A 22,168-nucleotide genomic window follows, 5' to 3' on the forward strand; every position below is an offset into this window, starting at 1 on the left:
AACTCACTCAAGGTACACCTTGCAGTGCTGTCAGCCTACACCACCTCCCACAACAAGGTTTTGTGGTGGAATGTACCAGTGGTCAAAGCCTTCATGGAAGGGGTAAAGAGACTCTACCCTCCCATTTCAAACCCACCACCTGGATGAGACCTTAATGTGGTGCTTGCTAAGCTCATGGGCCCACCCTTTGAACCCATGCATAAAGCCAGTCTCAAAAACCTGACCTATAAAACTGCCTTCTTAGTAGCCATTGCATCCATAAGAAGGGTCAGTGAAATTCAGGCTTCTGTCAGTGCAGGATCCTTTCTTTACTGGTCATAAGGATAAACTGGTTCTATGAACACACCCTAGGTTCTCACGTAAGTTAATTTCTAAATTCCACTTTAACCAGTCCATTGAGCTTCCGGCCTTCTTCTAAGAACGCAAAAGCTCTGCTGAGTGCTGAGGTGAACCTAAACACTCTAGATGTGCTATGTAGACAAGACCAGGCCGCTAAGGAAAACAGACCAACTGTTTGTGTCCGTAGCTACAGGCAGAGTAGGAGATCGCGTATCTAAAGATGCCATCTCCAAGTGGATAGTCAATTGTATCCAGCTATGTTACTCCCTTTCTGAAAAAACTCTGCCTTTTACGCCAAGAGCCCATTCTACAAAAGGCATTGGGGCCACTCTGGCTTTCATTGCAAATGTACCCCTTGACACCATTTGCAAAGCAGCTACATGGAGCTCTATTCACACTTTTACCCATCACTACTGCATTGACACTCATTCCAAGACAGATACTCAAGTGGGACAAGCAGTTCTAAGACATTTATTTGCGCATGACCCTTCTCACATCCCACCTCCTTCTTCTAACACTGCTCGCTAATCTATGCAAAGCATGTGATCTAAGCAGATTCCACAAGCCTCAGAAGGGATACATTACTCACCGTAATAGTATTTCTGATGCTTCTATCTGCTTAGATTCACATGCGCCCGCCCCTCCTCCCATCAGAGAGAAGGCGCATGGATGCTTGTAGTCTTATCTTTCTATCTATCTGCTTGGATAATCTGTACTCTCGCTACTCCTCATGCTACCTCATGTCAGAAAAAATACAATCTGAGGGTCCTACATGCGTGAGGGATCATGGGTACAGTGGACGTCACACTAGGGATAGTATTACTGGCACGCCCTGTGTCGATGCCCATTTTCGAGTTTCGAAAAACAAACTGTAATACTCTGCAGCTTCCACTAGATGTCGGCCTATGCACAGCATGTGAATCTAAGCAGATACAAGCATCAGAAATACGATTACGATGAGTAATGTATCCTGTATATATATATATACACATATATATATATATATATATATATACTTTATATATTTCTGAGGCTTGTGAAATCTGCCTAGATCACATGCTGTGCATAGGCTGACATCTAGTGGAAGCTGCAGAGTATGTTTGCTTTTCGAAACTCGAAAAGGGACGTCAACGGGGCGTGCCAGTAATACTATCCCTAGTGTGACGTCCACTGTACCCATGGTCCTTCACGCTTTGAGGTCCCTCAAATTGTTTTTTTTCCGCTTTCGTAGACGGATGCTATTTAGCAGAGTTCTCATTTCGGCTTACCGCCATTGATTTATCAAATTAGTTAGATACTCTTCCTATCCTCTATATCTTCATTCACCAACTATCGATAACATCTCCGACAGCAGTGAAGAAAATGACCGTCAAAGATTCCCATCGACGGATGCTTTGGCCTTGGAGGGCCGCTTCGGGTTTAGGCCCACACAGTAGGGAGAGAGGACTTTGAGAATGTATTTTCATTCACTATCTTCGCCTAGCTGCCATTTCATTTAATTATGGATAGAACCCCTTTCAAGTTCTGCCCAAAGTGCAACAAAAAATTCCCCTGGGTCAACAAACACCTAGTGTGCAACCTTTGTCTCCCTCGGGACCATGTGGAAGGGAACTGTCGAGCCTGTAAATTCTTTAAACCCAAGACGTTAAAGGACCGTTTAACTAAATGCTGGGCCCACCACGCCATGCAGGCCGAAGCCACCATGGACGTGTAAGGGGTTTACAGCAACGGCATGGCAACAGTGCTGCGTTTTCTGACGGCGAATGCAACTGGGAAACTTCGGTTTCCCAAGCGCAAGCCCCCGACCACAGGAGACAGGCCGGCGGCCCTGCTACAGGGATGAACCCCGGCGTCACCAGGGCTCACACAGCCCCTTCCACTAAGCACACAGCCAAGGGCTGGGACTCGACACGTGTGTCAACCAATGGACTACACACAACGTCTAGGAAGAGGTCCGTAGATTCACTGTCCTCTGGGCACTCGAGGTCATGATCACCATATGACAGGCCCCGACTGTCGAAAGAACAGACGTTGTGCCTAAATCCGTTCCCCCGAATGTCGCATCTTGGCATACGAGACGTTGGGTCACCCCACAGCCGAAGTTCAACATGCCTCGTCGAAGAAAGCTAAGGACTCCATACAGTCGGGATTAGCCCACCTGGTAAAGAAAAACGTCCCTAAAGGCCTACTGAAGGGGAAGGAGTCAAAAAAGCACTCTTATGAGACCCCTTACAAGGAAAGGTCCCACTCTACACCCAGTGAGAGGGATTCCCATCCACACACACAAAGGGATTCACTTCCCCCAAGTAGAAGAGCAATCTTTGTCATCGGCCCCAATGAATAGGGTCAGCCCTCACCTCTAGCCACAGTCACCTCTCAGGCTTTTTCTTTAGACCTTATGTCCATCCCAAGTTCGGCCCAATGGACATGTGAGGACATTGACCGAGTCATGCGAAGGATGACTTTTATGGCAAATGTTTTTGAAAAGAACCCAGATTCTTTCGGAAACTTCCAAATCACACCTCCCACTACAGCTGCCTTGGGTTCTCAAGCCCCTGTAGATGCCCCTACTCCTCAGCCCACATCTAAGCGGTCTCGTCCTGATACCCTGGCTATCCAATCCCATGTGGACCCACCCTTCATTGATCTCTATGACCCAGACTCTGACACTGAAGATACCTATACAGCTCAAGAGGGCAGAGAACAGGACTGACTATGACGAGAAGGGCATGTATAACATAGCCTCCCCTTCACTCTAGAACCCCCAATATTCGCCCATAGGCAACCAGCCACTACAAAACGACATACTCATTAAGGCAGCTGAGCATTTTCAGATAAAAATACAAGAGACTCAACAAGATAAGGACTTTGAGGACATTTTAGGGGATAAGAAAGCAGTCACACAGTTAATTCCCATCCTGCAGTCTATCCAGCGGAGGATCCAACCATCCATGGAAACACCTAACCAGACACGGGTAGTTAATCCGCCCTGCTCCCACAGATCCCCTTTATATCAGGGGACAGCTCAACCCTGTCTCTTGTAGTTACAACAAGGAAGAGAGCAGGGACACCATTAGCCACTTTGGAGGCACCACCAGACAAGGAAATTAAGAAGCTGTATACTATGGGGCGGAAAGTAGCCTCTTCGGCTGCCTTATTCTAGCCTTTTAGGTTAGAATAGCTAATAACACCACTTTTCCGGCGAGTTATAAGGAACAAGTTACTTACCTGTAACTGTTGTTCTCCAGCATGGGTCTGGCATGGATTCACATGCTCATGAATATTCCCCGTCGTCAGGCTGGGAATCCTCGGTAAAGAAAAAACCAGTATCAGTTTCGTTTCTGATCTGTCTTTCGTAGCAATAACCAATCACTGGTCTCTGCGTCATACTGACCACAGCCAATGACTGCCCTCTACCTAAGCACCGCCTCTGGCAGCCATCTTCAGATTTGGAAGCACGTGAAGTGGCAGTATGACCAAGTGAAGAGCCGCAGAGGGGTAGGCGGGAGGGTTCGCATGTGAATCCATGCCAGACCCATGCTGGAGAACAACAGTTACAGGTAAGTAACTTGTTCCTTCTCCAGCATGGGGTCTGGCATGGATTCACATGCTCATGAATAAAGAATACATAGCAGTACACACATGCACAACCACGGGAGGTGGCAAAGGCTCAACATTAAGCATCACATCAACTCAACATTAAGCATCTTACCTCCTCACCAGGCTCACCTCAGGCGAACAGGTTGCGCAGCACTGCTTGGCCGACCCTGGACTCCTCCCTGGAATCCCGGTCGACGCAGTAGAATTTCGTGAAGGTGTGCGTCGACCTCCACGTAGCAGCCCTGCATATGTCCAGCAGGGGCACACCAGATAGGAACGCCGTGGTAGCTGCGATCGCTCTGGTGGAATGGGCTCTCGGACGGCCAGGCAGCGGTCGGTTTGCCAACCGGTGACAGTACATGATACAGCCGGAGAGCCATCTGGAGATGGAAGCCTTCGAGAGAGCCTTCCCCTGATTGACAGGTCCAAAGTTCACAAAGAGTTGTGACGTCTTCCGAAAACCCTTCGTGCGATCCACGTAGAACTTCAGCGCTCTAGCTACATCCAGCGAGTGCAAAGTCCTCTCAGCCGGCGACGAAGGCGACGGGAAGAACACAGGTAACACCAAGGGTTCGTTGAGATGGAAGTCCGACGGTACCTTGGGCATGAAGGAGGGGTGCGTCCTGAGCACTACCCTCGTGTCGTGGAAAGTCAAGTACGGGGCCTTGCAGGCAAGGGCCTGGATCTCACCCACTCGTCGTGCGGAGGTGATGGCCACGAGAAAAGCTGTCTTCCACGATAGAAACTTCAACGGGGCCGAGTGCAGAGGCTCGAACGGAGGTCCCATGAGCTTGGTCAGCACCACGTTGAGCTCCCACGCCGGGGCCGGAGCCTTCACCGGCGGGAACGATCTGAATAGTCCCTTCATGAACTCTTTCACCAGACGATGAGACCACAAGGACGTCCGCCCCGTGGTTCTGGTGTATCGGGAGATCGCAGCAAGATGAATCTTGATGGACGCGTGTGCCAGTCCAGCTTTGGCCAGCGTCAGCAGGTACGGCAGTACTTGGGGAGCCGTAATCCGTAGAGGGTTAATCTTCTGTGCGTGGCACCAGACAGAGAACCTCTTCCATTTGTGTCCGTAGCATTTAAGAGTCGAGGACGCCCTGGCCTTTGCAAGAACCTCTCTGCAATCGGCCGGTATGTCGTATCCTCCAAACTCTAGCGCTGCAGGAGCCAGGCCTGCAAGTTCAGCGACCTCGGGTCGTGGTGGAGGATGGCGCCTCCTTCCCTGGAGAGTAGGTCTGCGTCCGCCGGCAGCTTGATCGGCGGGGACGCTGACAAGTCCAGAAGGTCCGGGAACCATATCTGCCTCGGCCACGCAGGTGCGACGAGGATCATCCTGCACCGTGACCTCTTGAGCTGGTTGACGAGCCGGATTAGCAGAGGCAAGGGAGGGAACGCGTAGAGGAACAGGCCCTCCCAGGGGAACGAGAAAGCATCGCCCATGCTCCTCGTCTGGGGAAACCTGCTGGCGAACCTCCGGCACTTGGTGTTCGTCGCCGTCGCGAACAGGTCGATCTGGGGTGTGCCCCACCGTCGGAAGAGGCGATCCACTAGATCCTGCCGTAGTTCCCACTCGTGGCACGAGCGCAGCTCCCTGCTGAGTGAGTCGGCGATGGTGTTTTTTATCCCTGCCAGATGAAACGGCACCAGAAAAATCCCTTGGGCGACGGCCCAATGCCACAGGTCCTGCGCCTCCTTGGACAGCGCTGGGGACCTGGTTCCGCCCTGTTTCCTGATGTAAAACATGGTGGTGGTGTTGTCGGTGAAGATCCTCACCACCTTGCCCTTCAGGGACGGAAGGAAGGACCTGAGGGCCCAAAACACTGCACGGAGCTCCAGGACGTTGATATGCAGGGACTTCTCCGTCGGGAGCCAGAGTCCCCTCGCGTGCAGATTTTCGGTGTGCGCTCCCCACCCTTCCAGGGAGGCATCCGTGGTCACAGTCTCCTGGTGGGCTGGGGTCTGGAAGTCCATGCCCGCCGTCAGATGCGCGCGGGTGCCCCACCACCGTATCGCTCGCCGGAAACTCTCGTCGAGCTTGATCCTTTCCTCGAAGCTGCCCGTCGTCTGGATCCAGCGCGCATCCAGGAATTCTTGCAACGGGCGCATCCGGAGCCTGCACATGGGAATGAGGTAGATGCAGGAAGACATCATCCCGAGGAGGGACTTGATGGATCTCACTTTGGCCGCGTCGGCCACCAGCATCCGTTGCACCTTGCCCAAGATGGTCCTGGTCCTCTCCTCCGACGGGGAGGCCAGAAGGGACACTGTGTCGAGCCTCGCTCCCAGAAACAGTGCGACTTGCGCGGGCACCAGGTGGGATTTGGTGTAGTTCACGGAGAATCCCAGGTCCGTGAGGAGTTGGACGGTCCTTGCCGTGTGGACCACGGCGAGCTCCTTCGTCTTGGCGCGGATGAGCCAGTCGTCCAGGTAGGGGTAGACGTGAATCCCCTCGCGGCGCAGCTGCGCCGCCACCGGTGCGAGGCACTTGGTGAATACCCTGGGTGCCGACCGCAGTCCGAAGGGAAGGGCTTTGAACTGGTAATGACGCCCTTGGACCACGAACCTGAGGAATTTTCGGTGCCCCTTTAGGATTGGAATGTGGAAGTAGGCATCCTCCAAATCCAACGACGACAGGAAGTCTCCTTCCTCCAGTTGACCCAGGACGTGCTGTAAGGTGACCATCCGGAACTTCTGCGCCTTGATGAACTTGTTCAGCCGTCGCAGGTCTAGGATGGGGCGCCATCCTCCCGTCTTCTTCTTCACGAGGAAGTATCGCGAGTAGACTCCGGAGCCCCGAAGCCTCTTTGGGACGAGTTCGATGGCGCCCTTTCTGAGCATCGCCTTTACCTCCAGGAGAAGTTGAGGGACGTGAAGTTCTCTCCTGGCCACGGGGGGGACGCGCGGGCACCTTCTTTGAAACTCGAGCGCGTGGCCCCGGGCCAGGGCGTCCAGCACCCAACGGTCGGTGGAGATGGACTCCCACACGCTGACGAAGCCCGCCAGCCGGCCTCCCACCGGGGTGCTTCGGTGGGGGCCCGACCCCACGGCCGGTTCAATCCTGCTTGGACGCGGCCTTGCCGCCTTGACCTCCTTGGCGACGACGGCGGGGTCCGCTAGACTTGCCTCGTCCTCTGTAGGCCTCTTGCGACGACGAGCGGGCCGCTTGACGGTAGGAAGCGAAACCGCCACCGGAACCTTTGGAGGCGCCCTTGCCTCCGCCGCTCCGAAAGGGCGTCCGTCGTTGCTGCAGGACTCCCAGGGCCCGGGCCGTCTCAGTATCCGCCTTGATGGCCTGGAGGGAATCGTCCACCGTCTTCCCAAACAGGTTGTTCCCGTCGAAGGGCATGTCCAGGACTCTGGTCTGGACGTCCTGCCGAAAATCCGTAGCTTTGAGCCATCCACGACGTCGAAGGCAAACGCCGTTGCCTAGCTGGCGGAACCCAGCGTCGGCGATGTCCGTCGCCACGGTGATGGCGTGGTCCGAAGCCACTTCACCTTCCTGGAGGATCTCAAGGGCCTCAGCCCTCTTGTCGTCCGGCAGAAAATCCAGCAGGGGAGCCATCTTGTACCAGAGCTCCCTGTCGTAGCGGGCCACGATAGCCAAGGCGTTGGCCGCTTTAATCGTCGTCGCTGCCGACGAGATGACTCTACGTCCCATAGCATCCAATTTCTTTCCCTCGCTGTCCGGCGGGGAAGTCGATGTGGAGGCCGCACCCCCCCCCGCTTTCTTCCTGGCCGCCGCGGAGACGACGGAGTCCGGGGTAGGCTGCGCCCGGAGGCATAGGGGGGCCGTGTCCGGGACCCGGTACTTCTTCTCGTACCGGTCTCTTCTAGCTGGCGTCGTGGAAGGGTTCTTGAGGAGGGAAAGGCCCTCATCCCAAATGTCGTCCAACAGAGGCACTGCGAGGACCGTCTTCCTCTTGGCCTCGCGCCGCTGATAAAGGAAGCCTTCCTTTTTCTTCTCCTCGGGGCAGAGTTGAAAAAGCTCGGAAGCCCTGGAGATCATGGAATGGAAAGATCCGATCTCGTCGGGCGGAGAAGCCCTGGTGGGGGGCGACGACGGAAAATCCTCGTCGTATGCCTCGTCGTCCGTACCCGTCGCTGCCGTGTCAGTCCCCGTATCATCCCCTCGGGTGGACGGGGAGGAGGGCTGGACGGGGCGCGACGGTTGAAAAGGAGGTGGAGGATGGATCCTTCTTTTCTTGGCAGGGGGAACACCAGAAGGTCCCGGTTCTGGATCCCCCGACGGGGGAGGTTCCTCCGTCGGTAACGGTAGCCTCGTCCTTATCTCAGTGCATAAGGACTGTATGGCCAACAAAATGGCCGCCGAGTTGTCTCGCGGCGCTGGCAGAGGGGAATCCGACGGGCGAGCAGGGGCCCCGTCGGCATCCTCGACGATGTCGTCGTCGTCGCCTGCGTCGGGACCCATTCCGACGGGCTGGTCTTGTTCCACGCCTAGGCCGTGGCTTAAGACCTCGACCAGCTCTTCTTCTGAGGTTGAGGCCGAATCTACGACGACGCCCTGCCCCCCCTTCTTCTCCACGGAGGGTTTCACGGGGGTCCTATCGATGGGCATAAAAGAAGACTCCCTCCGAGGAGGCAGGGAGATTCTGGGCCCTGAGGTCGCCACCACTGGAGTAGCCTCCACAGGCTGGGCCAGGGCCGCCGCGACCGTTTCGATAGAGGGCTTGGTCGGATGGATCAAGGCCTTCACCACCCTAGGTGCGCTCACCGCCTTGTCCTTGAGGGAGGGGGCACTGCCACGCTCCTCCTCTGCCTTCGAGCTCGACCGGGGCCTCTCCAGGAGCTTCGCCGGGTGCTCGGCCTTCCTCTTACCCGACCCAGAGCGTTGGCTCGTGGTTGATGGTGCCGGGGAGGGTGCGCCCTGCCTGGCGCCCGTAGAGCCCGACCGTTCGGCGCTCCCGGTGCCAGCGGACTCGCGGTGCTTGGCCTTATGTTGGGCCCCCGTCGCCGGGGCGCCCTCAAAGGTCTTAGAAGACCGCTCGGATTTCTTCTTCTTCTCGCCAGACGGGCTCTTACCCTGCAGCCAGTTGGCGAGACGTTGATGACGGTCCTTCATGGTCCGTTCCGACATGTCGCCGCAAAACGCACAGTCCTTCTCCACGTGCGTTTTGTCCTCATGAAGGCAGTAAAGGCAGAAAGAGTGTTCGTCCTCCTTAAAGACGTTCTGCAGCTGGCATCCAGGGCAGACCCTGAACAGCTTTCCGGGCGTCGAGCTTCCCTTCTCCTGGGCCATCTCTGAGACCGGGCCTGAGAAGCTTCTGGAGTCCTCCGAAGCGTAGCTCGACGAAATCTTCACCCTTGAGGGGCACAGATGAATCCGACACGGGTCCCCGTAGATCGGATGTAGTATCGGTGGAGCTTGAGGCTCTTTGACCGAAGAATCGAAGTTTTTTGTGAAAAAAGCACGAAAAAATAGCACTAACGCTCGAGAGCAATAGCACGAGGATCCCAACACATGAACGTGCGGTAAAAATCTGAAGATGGCTGCCAGAGGCGGTGCTTAGGTAGAGGGCAGTCATTGGCTGTGGTCAGTATGACGCAGAGACCAGTGATTGGTTATTGCTACGAAAGACAGATCAGAAACGAAACTGATACTGGTTTTTTCTTTACCGAGGATTCCCAGCCTGACGACGGGGAATATTCATGAGCATGTGAATCCATGCCAGACCCCATGCTGGAGAACTGCCATAAATAGGATGAGGAGTCAGCATTCTTGTGTTCAGCTCCTGAACCCCTTAAGACTCAATTAGCTCTGGTAGCGGCAGAAGGCAGAGCAGTTTCTCGCTGCATTCTGAAGAGTAACTTGGACGCCGCTGATAATGCAGGCAGAATTATTGCAGACGGACCATTATTAGAAGACACGCTTGGCTACGCCAATCCGGCTTCAAGCAAGAAACTCAAGCTACACTGCTCAATCTCCCTGATGAGCCCAACGTCCTCTTCGGGAAGGCCGTTAAAGACGCCCTTTAGTCTGCAAAGGAGGAATATGACACCTTAAAATCCTTGGCCCAGTTTACCAATAAACCCACAGTGCAAAGGGATAATAGAAGTAATTTTCGCCGCTTTCGCTAACAAAATTCAGAGGTTCAGACAAATGGGTGCTATCCACCGTGGCAGGCGCTTATTGTGTGGAACTAATCCAGCGACCTCAGACCCATCCCCCACGTCAAAAGACTCACTCGAAGGAAGAACGCATCCTTCTCGAGGAAATCGCAACACTGCTCCAAAAGGACGCCATAGAAGTCCTCTCGGCGAACCAGGTAAACAAGGGTATTTATTCAACCTACTTCCTTGTGCTAAAAAAACGAACAATGCGCTGAGTATTAGACCTACGCCCTGCAAACGCCTATGTCAAGCCACAAAAATCCTGCATGGCTTTGCTACAAGAAGTGATCCCTCTGCTAAAGCGGGGAGACTACATGGAAACATTGGATATGAAAGATGCTTATTTTCATATTTCAATGTTCCCAGCGCACAAAAGATTCTTGCGATTCAAGATAGCGAACCAGCACTACCAAGTGCTATGCTTCGGAATAGCATTTGCTCCAAGGGTATTCACAAAGGTACTGGTGGTGGCAGCGCACCTGCACAGGGAGGCAATCCCATTGTACCCTTACCTGGATGACTGGATGATTACAGGGGAGACCCCCACCCCCCATATTTGCAGATGAAACATTCAAAGAACTATCAATCTTCTCTTTCAATTGGGCTTCTCAATAAATGAGAAAAAATCAAGCCTAGTGCCAAGCACAACCAAACAGTTCCTGGGAGCTGTAATAGACACAAGAGAGGGGTTAGTCTTCCCATCAGAGGAAAGTGTCCAAAATATGTTACTGCAAATACCTCATCAGGCCGGCTGCCAGATTAGCTTACGCAATGCTATGCGTTTGCTAAGCATGATGGCATCATGGATTTACCTGGTCCCACGCGCACGCCTGCGCATCCGACCCATGATTAAGTGGTTGGCGAAACAGTGGTCTCAGGCAAGCGGTCAGTGGGACGATCTAGTGGTTGTTTCGCCAACACTGGTACGAAGCCTTCACTGGTGGACAAGAGAAAATCTGTTAAAGGTTATACACTTCCACGATCCAGAAGTGCAGGCGATAGTTACGACAGAGGCGTCTCTTGCCGGGTGGGGGGCTCATCACCTTCATCACACAGCACAGGGTCTGTTGACACAGGCCACGGCGTAGAACCACATCGTTCTGCTGGAACTACTAGAGGTGTTCAAGGCCCTTCAGGCATTCGAAATACACCTAGTAAACGAGTCCATGCAAGTCCTCACCGACAGCACTACGGCAATGTTTTACATCAACAAACAGGATCACAGGCTCTCCAAATCTGTCCAAACTAGCTAAACAAATTTGGAAATGGGCCCTCAAACTGAAAATGTCCCTATACCCTCAACAGGTTGCTGGGGAACTCAACTCTCTAGCCGACTCTCTGAGCAGAGATCCCCTACCAGAGGAACATGAGTGGCAACTAGACACAAGAGTCGTAGACCACCTCTTCTCTCAATGGGTCCCCCGCCCCCACACACACACACTAGACTTTCTTGCTACAAGTGAAAACAAACAATGCCCAGACTTTGCGCCCAGGTTCCCCCAACCAGGCTCCAGGGGGAATGCACTATGGATGAACTGGTCCGGGAGATTTGCTTACGATTTCCCCACCCACCCCCCGACAGAACAAGATGGTGAACAAGATCCACAAGGAACAAGTGACGCTCTTCCTAGTTGCTCCTATATGGGCTAGACAGCCATGGTATCCACATCTGCACAAACTGGCGAAGTGTGATCCCATCAAGCTCCCATGCCAGACCAACTTACTCACTCAGCACTGGGGATTAACAGTGCCCCCGTGATGATCCCATGCGTCCCCCTTCTCGCATACAGGTGTTGCCTGTTTTGCTTGATTCTTCTACACTGCTCCCACTCCCTACTTCTGCAGGAGTCTGCCCTGATACATTCTGGTTTCACCATCACCGTCTTGTGGCCAATGCTGGATTTGACTTTTATGGACATCATTGATTCATGGTGTATCACCCTTTCTCATGGTGGCCATGAATCATGCTGTTCCCATCTTCATCTTGTATCCAGGCTTGCAAAATTGTGTTACTACTGACTTCTGCAATTGTATTTGCTCTCCCCTCTTGCTTATCCACTCTTTTTGACTGCTTTCTCTCTGTTCTCTCCTCCTCCTTTCTCCCTTTTCCTATCTCCTCCCCTCTATGCACTTACTCCATCAGAATTGTCCCTGGACCTAGTATGATGGCAGCTTTGCCTCCTCCCCCTCCATTCACTTGTCCCCATCACCCTCCGCCCCCAGCACTATCTGAAATATCATCAGGCCTCGTACGATAGTTGCCTGTCTGTTTCCATTTCCTTCCCACTCTCGCCCTCCCTTCCTTAGGTCTTGCACTATCTGAAATGTCGCCAGGCCAAGTACGATAGTTAATTTCACATACTTACTGTTCATGGCCTGTAAGAATGTCATTGCATTTCCCTTGTTCCCTCCCTTGCCTTGAAGCACTTTCAAACGTCTATAGGCGCTATATAAATAAACTATCATATCAACCGCAACCTCACTCGATGAACTTGCCAGCATGGCTCCTGAAGTCATAGATTTCAGACATCTTAATCTACCACAGAGGTGTATGGATATTTTCATAGAGGCACGAAAGCCAAACACTAGACATTGTTATTTCGACAAGTGGAGGAGATTTTTAATTTAGTGCCAGTCTAAACAAACCCCGTAGAATGTACCCCATCCCACATTCTAAACGATATGCTCCACTTGCTGGACTCTGGGTTAGTATTCAACTCTATAAAAGGCCCACCTGGCGGCCCTATCAGCTTACACCACCTCCCACAATAAAGTATTGTGGTGGAAGGTACCGGTCATCCAGGCATTCATGGAGGGAGTAAAGAGATTCCACACTCCAATTTCAAACCCATCGCCAGGATGGGATCTCGATGTGGTACTTGCTAAGCTCATGGGACCTCCTTTCGAGCCGATGCACAAGGCAAGTCTTAAGCACCTGACCTACAAGACTGCCTTCTTAGTGGCTTATTACTGCCATAAGAAGAGTTTGTGAATTGCAAGCATTGTCAGTGCAGGATCCTTTCTTTGTCATACACAAGGACTAACTGGTTTTACGTACTCATCAGAGTTTCTCTCCCAAGTTCATCCCAAAATTTCATGTGAACCAGTCCATTGAGCTTCCGACTTTCTTCCAGAACCCAAAAGGGTCAGCAGAGTTAAAACTCCTCACACTAGATGTAAGGTGGGCAGTCCTCTACTATGTAAACAAGACCAGACTGCTAAGAAAGACAGACCAACTGTTTGTCTCCGTAGCTCCAGGCAGAGAAGAGGACCGTTTTTCCAGGAATGCCATCTCCAGCTGGATAATCAGATGCATACCAATGTGCTATTCCCTGTCAGACAAGACACTGCCTTTCACACCAAGAACTCACTCCACAAGGAGCACAGGAGCTACTCTGGCATTTATTGCAAATGTCCCCCTAGACAGAATTTGCAAAGCAGCTACATGGAGCTCAGTACACACTTTCACTCAGCACTACTGGATTGACACTCATTCCAAGACACACACACAGGTGGGACAAGCGGTTCTAAAACATTTGTTTGCCCATGAACCTTCTCACAACCCACCACCTTCTCCTAACACTGCTCGCTAATCTATGCAGAGCATGTGATCTAAGCAGATTCCACAAGGCTCAGAAGGGATACATTACTCAGCGTAATTGTATTTCTGATGCTTGTATCTGCTTAGATTCACATGCGCCCACCCTTCTTCCCCTTGGAGAGAAGGTGCATGGATGATTTGAGCTTGTCTGATACATACAAATACGATTACGGCGAGTAATGTATCCCATATATGAAACACTTGTCTATGAGCGCGATACAACCAATAATATCATATATATATATATGTATATATATATATATTGCTTGTTCAGGTTTGGTGTTCTTTTATCTCTGTTGGTAGGGTTATTTGATTTGTGTGGCAAGTGATTTAGTTGAATGTGAGGTTGTTGGTCACAGTCAGTAGGAGACTTCAATGGGCGTTTGGGGCATCCATCCAGTGTAGCCATGCCAACATCCTAGATGTGGTGCATCTAGGGTAGGTTAAATGTGCGGCGAACGCTTAATACATTCTGGAATGAGTTTGTATTCCTATCAGCAGACTGTATGCTAAACCTGGTCCTGAATCACATTGTCGAAATACTGGGTAGACGTAAAGGAGCAGAATGGAGGACCATTAAAATTGGAGTCGAATCACTCCAAGGGAAAATCTCTATAGGCACTCCTTGCAGTGGGCGTCTAGAAGAAAGTTAAAGTGGAACGCCCTGGAGCCAAAATCATATTGGGATAAAATAACAATGGAACACAATAGCAAAATTATAGTAGGTCATGTGTTGTCTTTTATACTGTGCCAGTTGCTATCCTAGTAGCACAGAGCGATTTGCTCAATAAATAGAGCAATTGTTACACTGCCAGGGATAACCAGATCACGTACCAGACTGGAATAATGAGGTAACAAGAAACATGATACAAAGAGGATGAGAAAGATACGATGTGGGTAATGTTGGTGTCATTATGTGTAGAATGATAATGAAGAAAGAAAAGGAAAATATAACACATTGTGAAGACTGTTATGTATGGGTTCCACACGCTGGTAGTGCTACTGCCTAGCGTGTGGAATCCAAGCTGAAATGGTTCTGGAATGCAGCCATTCCAGAACCATTGTGTTTGCTGATTTTCACCTTGGAGGCAGCTCTCCAGGGGCTTCAAGAATAAACCTGCTTATACACTTATAGAGCCTCAGTGTATAATTTCTCAACAAATTAGCGACAAATTACCTCTGTATAAGGAAGCCCCTAGAACACGGTTTGCCATTGCTGCCACGTCGGGAGATGACGTTGATGAAATTACGGTACGGCAGCACGGCGGTGCAGTCTGGAGCTCCACAGGCAACGTGCTGTGCCGGGAGAACGCGGCCAGGGCTGTCGGGAGCACCAGTAAGTGAAGGTGCATGTTTAAAACTGGTTTCCCCAGTCTGAAAAGCCGCAGGATTGACTGCATTTTACAAACGCCGGAGGGACTGTTATAACGGCAAAAGGAAAAAACATTAGAAAAAAGGACCCTAGAGTGTGCCTAAGCGTGGCGGCCATTTTGAGGTCGGGCCAAATGCATGTACTGGTTACTATGGTGACCGTAATACGGAGCAACGAAAATTATATTGCAGAGCATGCAGACTTGTGAGCAAAGTGAAAGAGACACATCAACAGTCGGTTGCTGTGTAGAAGCAATGTATGGCCTGACATATTATGAGGTGCAAGTAAACGCATCCATGGGACATAAGTGAGAGTGCTTAAAAGCATAAGTGGGACCTATCCACAGTACACAGTGAAGCACCAGCGCCACCTGCTGGGTTAATAAAAATAAATAAATATATACAAAGAGTTCTATATAATTTTCTTTCCTTCTCCGCTGTGAATTCAGCCACAGATTAATGCAAATCAGGCTACAAGGTTGATTAAGGACAGTTTTTTCCTACTCTGTACCACCAAAACAACCAAGTCAGGACTTTTTTTCAAACTGATCACCAGTAGAGAAAATGCAGGACGTTACAGCCCCTGTACTGTGGGAGGCAGCAAGTATAATGATGACCTTAAATAAGCCACCCTACTGAACTGTATTGGGGCAGAGGGTTTGAGAATTTTCAGAGCGCTCCCTGACTTAGAAGAGACCGAGAGTGGTGCTGGTGATAACAATCGTAAATTTGAAAGTACATTGGGAAGTTGGCAAAACATTTTGGTAACAAAACTAACATTGTATGGGAAAGATGCAAGTTCTTTTCAAGACGCCAAATGAAAGGGGAATACATTGATGCTTATATGGCGGCTCTAAGAGATCTCATGTCTACATGCAAGTTTACTGGAGTTTATGATGAAATTCTAAGGGATCAATTGGTGTTGAATGTGGCAGATTCTCGCGTTCAGCAGAGACTATGGCAAATGAAAGACCCATCTTTGGAACAAACTGTAGAGACTGCCAGAATTATGGAATTGGGTGTTTATTGTATGAGGGAGAGGTTTACCAAACTTAAAGAAAAAGAAAGCAAGATGGTCCAGGAGGAAGCAAGAGGAGAATCTGACAAGTCTATGGTAGCAATGGTAAGGAGAATGTCAATCAACAACTCCAGATATAACTCAAGAAGAGGTAGGGACAACGGAGGATACAAAAGTTTGACTCAGAATCGTTGTCAGAAATGTGGTTGGTATAAACACAATGACACTGAGAAGGAATGCCCTGCTGCAGCTGTGGAATGCTACAAATGTGGCCATACTGGACATTTTGCTAAGGTGTGCAGAAATGTCTGTGGGAGAGGTGGAAAGTTCAACAGATACCAATCCAATAGAGCACATAGGGATACAGTAAGTGTGGTTGAGGAGAACAATGGACCTGACAACATGATGACAATCACAGAGCAGGACACTCAACATGTGCAAATACTCACGGTCACTACAATAGGAAGGAAAGGTGGACCATGGGTTGATATGGAAATCAATGGTATATCTTTACCCATTATGGTATTATCTGGTGACATGAAGAAATTACAAGGTACAGGAATTAGAGCAACAGGCTATGGCAAAACCCCTATTGAGATTGTTGGTTGTACATGGGTAAGGTAAGGTTGCAAGTCCGTGAAAGGGAAACGTATTGCAAACTGTATGTGGCAAAAAATGGTTCGTCCGTTGTTGGATGGGAAGAACAGGCTGTCCTATGGGTGAGAATACATCCAGGAGAAGAGGTTCCCATTCTCAGTATTTTCAAAGACACTAATGATATTAAAGCTGCATTGGCAAAGCAGTTTCTCAGTTTTCAGTGACAAAATAGGACTTTTGGAGGGGTTCCAACACAGAATAATTCTTAAGAAACGGGCAAAGCCTATTGCGCACAAGGTAAGGGGCGTTCCCATCGGCACAAAGGAAGCACTTCAGAAAGAGCTCACCCGTTTATGCAAACAAAATATAATTGAGCCTATTGAAAGCTCGGAATGGTTGGCCCCTATAGTATTGGTTAAAAAACTGTTACACTCACCTGACTCCCACAGGGGCGTCGGTCGGACCCGGACAGCTGCGGTCTGCACCAACGTGATGGGTAGTGCAGCGATGAAAGACTGGACTGGCCCTCCTAATCTCGTCTGCTTGACCCGTAGAAGTATTCACCTGCAAGTGGAGAGAGGAGTTTAGCCACCCTTGGATTCTAGCGATGGCACCCCGCTGTTATCCCCACTAATCACCTCCGAAATTCCCTTTCAGTAATCTCACTTTATATTCTTGAAAGATGAGCTCTCCATCCTGCGTGGATTGCAGGGGCGCGTAGATACCAGTTACCTCACTGGTTCGAAGGCGTTGGGAGAGTTCCGGATGAGTATTGACTCTGAGGTTCCTGGTGAGGACCAGTAAGTATAAAGTTCATAGAGTTCAATATGTCCGATGTTCACTCTTGTCCCATTCCTATCTTATCTTGCAGCTGAGTCCGAGAGAACTTGGTCTTGTGGCAGCTGATGGCGTGCAGGTAAGAGTCTGTATTACCCGACACTGTCCGGTAAATAATGCATGTATTAAACGTGTTGTTTTCTCTCCATTTACAGGTGCGGCGTATGAGGATGTGGAGAGTTAAAGAATAATGCCACCGGTGGTAATCAGGTAAGTCTATGGTGGTAAAGAGATTGTATTTGTTGGCTCTCCCGACTCACCTTTTGTTTCTTTTTGTCCCCTAGGTGCCAGAGTTCGGTGAAGAAATGATGGAGGCAGCGCCGAATCGAAAGATGCTGTGAGGACTGGTGAGTATGGCGAGGCACTGCAGCTGGCGATGCGACGCGTGCAGAAATAACGTTCTTTCCAGGTTCGGAGACGTGATGGACCGGAATCAGGTGAGGAACTGAAATAATGTTTGTTTTCTAACCTTGCCTCTTCTTTCCCCTTCTTCTAGGAGCTCCGGATTCAAGACAGGCGTGGCAGAAAACTGGATGCTGACTTGCAGGCACGGTGAGCGTTACGCTGCTGGATGCAGAATAACGCGAAGCGTGTGCTGCTGTTCGGGCGTGGTTTAAATAGCCTCCAAAGTAGTTCCAGTTAAGAAGTTCCCCAGGACCACACCCGAATAGTCCCTGTAGTAAAATAGTCCCATCCAGGCCTCACGTTGGCTTGGCTTCATTTGCAGCATGGTCTGCATGAGGTAAGTAATGCTTATGAGCCTGACGCCTATGGCGCCAGGACTGATCTGTATTATGAGCCTGGTGCCTAAGGCGCCAGGACTGAACCCAGACAGCCCCCAGCCGGGGCTGCTGGGGTTTTAATAACTATCTGGATGCCTGCTCCCGGGGTTGATGGACTTGATCCGGATGCCCCGGGGGTAGGCATCATGACAAAAACCTGATGGATCCATAAGAATGTGTATGGACCTCAGAGACCTCAACAAAAACATATGGATAGACAGACACCCGCTTCCTAACACAGGTGAGCTACTAACAACCATGAAACCTGCTAAGCTTTTCAGCACCCTGGATTTGTCCTCGGCCTACCACCAGATCGCTTTGGAAACAGAGTCTAAGAGTTTGACTTCATTTGTTACCCCACTTGGTGCATTTATGTTTAAGAGGATGCCGTTTGGCCTCGCCTCCGCTGCAGTGGTATTTCAGAGACTGATGTCATCGCTATTTGGTGGTTTTGAAGGCATATACTGCTTTCAGGATGACATTTTGGGTTTTGCTAACACAGAAGAGGAGCACGATGCAAAGTTCATGGGTGTACTGCAAGTAATCCAGAAAAGTGGTCTCACTTTAAAACTTAATGTGTAAGATAAAGTGCAACAGAGTGTCATATTTGGGTCATTCAATTGATGCTGAGGGAATCAGTCCAAAAAAAGAACAAGGATCAACTGAGAAGTTTTATGGGCATGCAGAATATTATTCCAAATTCGTAAATGATTATACCAACGAAATCTGCAAAATACATGTGGTCAGAGGAATGCAAAGCTGAATTTGAGCAAATTAAAACAATGATTAATGGAGCCCCAATGCTAGGCATGTTTGATTATAAAGCCAAAACTATCATTTCAGTTGATGCTAGTAAAATTGGTTTGAGAGGTGTATTAGAACAATTGCAAGACAAGGGATTGGTAACAATAGCATTTGCATCGAGAGTTTTAGAGGATGCTGAATTGAACTATTCAACGATTGAGAGAGAAGCTCTGGGAGTGAAATGGATTTTGGAACATTTTAGAAACCTATTATGGGGACTATCCATCATTCTCAAGACTGACCACAAGCCTCTTGTACATGTGTTGCAATCCAAAACACCACATCTAATCTCACCTAGAATCAGAAGGTGGATTCTGGACATAATGCAGTACAACATCTGTATTTGTTACACCCCGGGTAAATTGAATTCGGTGGCTGACTGTCTATCCAGATTACCAGAGGAAGGTTTCAAGACCGATGAGTGAATGGAGGATGCTGAAGTAGACCTGCAGTCAGGAGATGAAGACATCATTGCTACCATAAATCCGGGTGTGACCAAGGAAGATTGCAGGAACATAGCTGATGTTGATCGAGAACAGGGGTACATCAGAGAAGCAATCAATAATGATTGGCAAGAATTTGACCAAAGTATTAGAGATTATGCCCAAATCAAAGATGAGATTTGGATAGACCCAGAATACACATGTAGAGGAGAGAGTAATTCCTCCAGTGGGACTGAGAAGTAAGATAATTGCCTTAGCCCATGAAGGACATTTGGGTAGAAATTTGACTAAGAGAAGGGTAAGAAGTTCATACTGATGGTCGGGTTTTTGGAGAGAAGTGGAAGAAAATGTTAGGAATTGTGCTGCATGTGCCACAAGTGACACAACCAAGATGGTAAGAAAGACACCACTACGGCATGTGGAAATTCCTGACAAGGTATGGTCCAAATTAGCTATAGACGTCATGGGACCATATGAGAACTTGGAGGCTGTCAGAATATACATTGTGGTTTTAGTAGATTACACCGCGGAGTGGGGAATTGTTGAAGAGAATGTCTCTACCAGAAAAATCCTTAACCTTCTAAGTGAATATTTTTAATTTTTAAATTTTTTATTTTATTAAACAATATAACTAAAATCATTGCATGGTCAATTACAGGATCACACAACTCCCCCATCCCAATCCTGCCACCCCTCAAAGACCATTCAGTTCTGTGCTATGTTCCAGGTGCACCGATGTTTATCGCGGGCTGTTTACGTCTTCATGGGAGGAACTGTCCACTTTCGGGCAGAAAAGAGTCACTGTGAGAGCCACCCATTACAGTAGATCATTGGAAGTGTCTGGTTTTTGCTGCCGTTGCGCGATCTCCCAAGCGCCGGTTTCAGCAGCTGACCATCTCCAGAGGTCCTCCCACCACAGTGATATGCTAGGGGCTTTGGGGCCTTTCCACCCCATGGCGATGCATCTTTTAGCTAGAATGTACATTAGGTCCTTGAGTTTATTCAAGGGCTTGTTTTTTTTTGCTTTTAGGGAATCTGCCCAGGATACATGCTATAGGTGTCTGCACATCCAATGTGATGTCCGCCTCAGCTACCTTAGCTTTGATTTGTGTCCAGAAGGTTTGTATTGCCATGCATCCCCAGAACATATGGGTCATCCCCACACAGGGTTCTTTGCATTTGGGGCATTCCGTGGTTCCGGTTCTGCTGAATCTAGAGATGACGTCTGGGGTGAGGTATGCTCTATTGATAATGTAGAATTGGATAAGTTGCAGGCGAGCATTTCTGGATACTTTTTTGTGGTAGTGCATTATGGCCTCCTACTCTTTGTCTTCAAACTGCAGGCCAAGTTCCAGTTCCCATTTTTCCTTACTTTTAAGATCGTGCTGGGTGGTACAGTTGAGCAGTGTTTCATAGAGTCTAGAGGTTTCGTGTCCCCCCTCTGCAGCACTCAGCAAGTTCTCTATGCTCTCGTGTCCGGTTTCAAGGTTCTCTGTTGCCGGCCATCGGCTTGCGAGTTTACGTACTACGGCGCGTGTAGGAGGAACTGTCCTGCTGGTATCGCCGAGGTCGCCTACAGTTCGGCAAACGTGAGGATACCTTGATCATCCACCAGATCTCCTAGGGTAGCAACGCTGAGGGGCTCCCATGTGTCCCTTATCGCATTCAGGCCCCCTGGTCTGGTTGTCATGATTGCCGCTATTGGGATCTGCGGGGAGTAAGGGTCAGTTCATTTAGCGGTTTTACAAGCTCTTTTCCACATCTGGGTTCCCGAGGTGGATTAAGTATGTGTATCACTGTTTTACTCCTGGTACAATCCAAAGCAGGTCTCTGAGTAGCAATTGGGGGACCGCGGGCAGTAGGAAGCGAGTGTCGGTTGAGGGGTCATCAGCCATCCATTGGATCACGTGTTTTGGTTGTCCTGCCAAATAGTATAGTTCGAAATTGAGGACCTTAAGGCCACATTTGTCGTAGGGTCTCTGTAGTGTTTCCAAGGCGACTGTGTCTTCCTTCTTGCCACAGGAATTTCCTGCAGTGCTTATCTAGGTCCTTGAAGAATTGTTGCCGGGTATTGTTTGGGACGTTGGTGAAAAATTATAGGAGTCTAGGTAGTGCAACCATTTTGAGAAGACCCACTCTGCCTGCCACCGAGAGGGGTAGTTTGCTCCAAAAGTCCATTGATTTCACCAGGCATTCTTTCGCTCTCACTGTGTTTAGCATGTGTTCGGTCTTGGGGTCCCTGTGAATCGTGATGCCCAGGTATTTAAAGGAGGTGGGTTCCCATTTGAGGGCTAGAGTAGGGAGGTGTTCCGCGCTGGTTTTGCTCAGGGCTGCTAGGGGATACAGGCAAGATTTATTGTGGTTGATCTGCATCCCAGTATATCTGTGGAAACCCTCTAAGGTCTCAAGTATGTAAGGTGATAGGTGTTCAGGGTCTTTTAGTTTTAGGAGTATGTCATCTGCATACATAGAGACCAAGTGGGTCACCCCGTTTATTACTATGCCCCCGTCTCCATACTCCTGCCTAAGATATGCAGCCACTGGCTCGACTGCTATGATGTATAGCATGGGGGGAGAGGGGGCATCCTTGCCTAGTGCCCCGGGGTAGGCTCCATTTGTCGGAAAAGGTGTTATTGGT

The 22,168-nt window shown here is 49.8% G+C and overlaps 1 long non-coding RNA gene across 1 annotated transcript in view; it reads right to left on the reverse strand.

Moving 5' to 3' along the window:
* The window catches only part of LOC138510142 (uncharacterized), a 240,658-nt gene extending 225,558 nt beyond the window's left edge, over nucleotides 1–15,100 (reverse strand). The window contains exon 1 of the long non-coding RNA XR_011280326.1: nucleotides 14,856–15,100. This is a non-coding gene — a long non-coding RNA (uncharacterized lncRNA). The remainder of the gene's footprint in view (nucleotides 1–14,855) is intronic.
* Between the last annotated feature and the right edge of the window lie 7,068 nt (nucleotides 15,101–22,168).

Source organism: Ambystoma mexicanum, chromosome 6p (genome assembly GCF_040938575.1).
Source record: "Ambystoma mexicanum isolate Mex_15411 chromosome 6p, UKY_AmexF1_1, whole genome shotgun sequence".
Taxonomy (NCBI): Eukaryota; Metazoa; Chordata; class Amphibia; order Caudata; family Ambystomatidae; genus Ambystoma; species Ambystoma mexicanum.